The sequence below is a fragment of the Sinocyclocheilus rhinocerous genome, unplaced genomic scaffold (assembly GCF_001515625.1).
Source record: "Sinocyclocheilus rhinocerous isolate Xijiao unplaced genomic scaffold, SAMN03320098_v1.1 scaffold1950, whole genome shotgun sequence".
NCBI lineage: Eukaryota > Metazoa > Chordata > Actinopteri > Cypriniformes > Cyprinidae > Sinocyclocheilus > Sinocyclocheilus rhinocerous.
The window spans coordinates 84,109-88,512 of record NW_015647047.1 but is presented as its reverse complement, the minus strand read 5'-3'; positions in this window follow the sequence as shown (position 1 = coordinate 88,512).

Genomic DNA, 4,404 nt, shown 5'->3' with positions numbered 1-4,404 from the left:
CTGTGTGTGATTTTTAATTTCCAGCCCATTTTAAGCCAGCAATATAATAATTTTTAAACAATAGATGACTTAATTTAAACAACCCAGCATGGTGGGTAAAAACGTTCATTGGTGTATCAGAGTTTTAATAGGTTTTACATGTTTCCTTGTCCATTTTACTCCGTTTAAATGTGTGTGTTTGTCTTTAAGAACTGAGACTCTCCTGTCACGTGAGCGATCACATGACAGGTAGCAGGAAGTAGCCTCTCCATATAAAGGAGCAGTGTGGCCTAAGGCCCTGTCCACACGAACGCGGTTATTTTTAAAACCGCAGCTTTTTCTACGCGGTTAGACCGTTCATCCACACGCAAATGCAGCACCAGGTCACTGAAACCGAACATTTTTGAAAACTCCTGCCAGGGTGAAGGGCCGATGTCCTGCAGAGTTTAGATCCAACCCCAATTAGGCACACCTGAACCAGCTAATCAAGCTCTTACTAGGCATACTATAAACTTCCCAGCAGGTGTGTTGAGGCAAGTTGGAGCTAAACTCTGTAGGACACCGGCCCTCCAGGACCGAGTTTGGGCACCCCTGGTGTAGACTGTCTAACAGATTAATCGCTTATGCAGCGCAGCGATTTTCAATTAATTGTACTGCAAGTATTGTGACAGTGCCACACAAGGGACATGTTTTACCACTCTATATAAAGCAGTATATTGGTGTATCAGAGTTTTAATAGGTTTTACATGTTTCCTTGTCCATTTTACTCCGTTTAAATGTGTGTGTTTGTCTTTAAGAACTGAGACTCTCCTGTCACGTGAGCGATCACATGACAGGTAGCAGGAAGTAGCCTCTCCATATAAAGGAGCAGTGTGGCCTAAGGCCCTGTCCACACGAACGCGGTTATTTTTAAAACCGCAGCTTTTTCTACGCGGTTAGGCCGTTCATCCACACGCAAATGCAGCACCAGGTCACTGAAACCGAACATTTTTGAAAACTCCTGCCAGGGTGAAGATTTTCAAAAACTCCGGTTGCAGTGTTATCGTGTAGACAGCGAAACCGAGTTTTTGGCTTGTGACGTCGGAGCCTGCGCTGTTATTTCCGCCTACTGGAAACTTTTTCAGGCTTCTTATTGGCCAACATGGCTTTACGGTTGAGATTATATCGCAACCTGTTGGCTTGGCATTCTCTTGACAGTGCTTCATAGCATGCTTTTGCGTTTTCATGTGGATGGAGATTTCTTTTTTTTTTTTACAGAAGAAGGAAAAACTCAGTTTATAGAAATACCCATGTACGTGTGGACATGGCATCAGTCCAAATTAACCGAAACTGTGACAAAAGTATTAGACTGCCCTGAAAAACTTTATATTTGCTTGCAAAACATTTGCGTTCTTTCACAAAAGTATTGCATTCCCCTTAGAAACTTTGTGTTCGGATGTAAAACATTTGTGTTTCTCAGGGGAATGCTAACATTTTAAAACATATATTTTCCTCTCAGCTTATTTAATTTAGCATCACCATGTCCCTTCAGAGCCTCTGTAATATTGAACGGTAGAGTATGTGGAAGATTAGTGCGCAAATGGTAGCTCAGGTAGATCAAAACACGCAAGCAGAAATGTTGAGGTAATACAATATCAGACATTAACACTCGGATAGGATTAACTTTCTCAGAAAACCACTGAGTTCCATTGAGTTCTGAAAAACAGTAGGTAATTTGCTCTGCTTTTCTCACACGACGTCTGTAAAATTCCATAGATTTGAGAAATTGAGATGCAATTAAAATACCAAAAGTAGGAAAACTAGTCCTATCCGAATCCCCTTTTTTTTAGCAGTTCAGATTCTTTCACATTCACCCTCTCACGACAGGAGTGACTATGCCACAGTTTTCTGCTGTTCAAATCCCTTAGCCATTTTCTTGCCTTTTCTTAGTCATCCCAAGATGGTTTGTTTTGCTCAGATCCCGAAAAAAGCACAGTCCATCCATAATTAAAAATGTCTTCGACTTCAAAGCTTAATTACACAAAATCAAGCAGGTCTTAAAAAGTTCAAAATCCACAACAAATCACCTCAGAAAGAGTCAAATCGAATGTCGTACACAATCCTACATGCTTCTGTTGAAGTTTTTAAAGGTATTCCATGAATGTTAATCAAATGCATTTCATATGCTACGATTTAAAGCTCCCAACATAGTAACTAGCCCATGAGATCCTCTTTCACATGGAGGTAAAGCACTGGATCTGTATGTCTGGATTTCTTTACTCGTCTGGAGAGTGCTTGGAAAGCCATGGGTGTCCCAGGATGATATCCACTGTAGAACCCTCCAGCACCAGAAAAGATATCTCCTCACGATGTAAGCAGCCCACATGGAGAGTGATGATTGGGGTGCAGTGAGTCTCTTTTCCACGCCCTAGCAGTCTTCCCTGGATGGTGTGAATAGACAGAGTTTTATTGTAATTGATGAAGGGCTTTTAGTGAGATTAAGTTTTCTGACTACCCCGAGTCAATGAGGGCATGTACTGGAAGGAAATTATTTTGTTTGATTAATTGCACTTGAAGGAGGTGAAGATGAGTTATTTTGGGGAGAAGCTGAATGGAACTCACTGTAGAGCATGGAGGACGGATGGGACAGGACTGAACCCAATGGTCAACAGAGACACAGAGGTAAGTAGAAATGTATAAAAACAGAGGTAAGTATAAATGGGTTTATATCACAGAAGTGCCAGATGACAACAAATGAAGAATATGCTCAGGTGAGTTCAAAGTAAACAGAGTTCTGATTAGCACTTAGCTTTCTTGGTAACAGAATCTTTCTTATCCCTTGCAGGAACGTGGTGAGAGTAATCCAAACGGGAATGAAGGAATGGAAGGATAGCAGAGGACAATCCTAAATCCAGGTAATCCAGGTTGGTGTCACAAGGTAACAACAAGACCAGACGAGGATGTGAGGATGTGAGGAAGTTTTAAGCGTTTTAAGCGTGCGTTGATTGAGGAGTGACAGGTGCAAACAGTTAATACTCAGGTGACTGTGATCGTGCGGGAGCGGTGATTGTATCTGGAGGCGCAAGTGACTCAGGCCCTGTCCACACGAACGCGGTTATTTTTAAAACCGCAGCTTTTTCTATGCGGTTTGGCCATTCGTCAACACGCAAACGCAGCACCAGGTCACTGAAACCGAACATTCTTGAAAACGCCTGCCAGGGTGAAGATTTTCTAAAAGTTTTTGGCTTGTGATGTCGGAGCCTGCGCTGTTATTTCCGCCTACTGGAAACTTTTTCAGGCTTCTTATTGGCCAACATGGCTTTACGGTTGAGATAATAGGCTTGTTTGAGATGCGCCTCGCCTGAAATGTAGGCGAGAGTAGGCGGCTGCAGTGAGGGGAGGAGTGAAATAAGAGCAGTCAAGACGGACACTTCTGACCTCTCGAAGTGGAACAGATACCAACGAGATTAAAGGCGGATATCGCGTTATTCTCACTCACGTGCTGTGCTGCTAATAAACATGATATAATTTCAGTTCTGTTGCCTTTATATGAAAATAAATATGAAAAAGAAACTCAAAGTGCTTGCTATTTAACTCCATACGAAAGGTGGATTTTTTTTAATCTGTTTACTTTAATACAAACGTATTTTAGATTTGTATAGAAATATGACAACAATCACAGGGTTGGATTGGTAATCGGGCATTTTCCCGGTGGGCCGACGCACTTAAGGGGCCGACAGAAGGTTTTATTTTATTTATTTATTTTTTAATTTTTTTGCCGAGGACCATCACGCAGGGACAGCGAGCAGCCAGTGGCCCATTGGTTTGTCTCCTGTATTGACAGCGTAAACATCCAATCACAATGCGCTATAGACAGAGCGATGAAGTATTCGCTTAACTCCAACTTCTTCCTCGTCGGCTTTTCCCACGTTTTCACAGCAGCATTATCAAGAACAGGCTTGCTCTGCGGTGAGTGATGCGGGCCAAAGAGCAAGGCAGGAGGAGAGTAAACCATCCAATCACAATGCGCTATAGACAGAGCGATGAAGTATTCGCTTAACTCCAACTTCTTCCTCGTCGGCTTTTCCCACGTTTTCACAGCAGCATTATCAAGAACAGGCTTGCTCTGCGGTGAGTGATGCGGGCCAAAGAGCAAGGCAGGAAGAGAAGAAGAGAGTAGTTGAATCGGTAAGCAGGCATCTAACCCTCTAATGAGTGTAGAATACGAAAACACTTTTTAATAAAACGTAAATTTGTCCCCCGCGATTTTTTGGCCAAGTCAAGTCAAGTGTATACATAGAGGTTTCCATGGGCCAATACGAATAAATCTAGATTTAAATTCAAAAAGACACGATATTGTCGGACCTGACCTTTTATTCTTATCCAAAACAAGATGTGATATGAGTGTGATCAGAGGCGTCATGCCCATTCAAAGTGAGGGGGCAC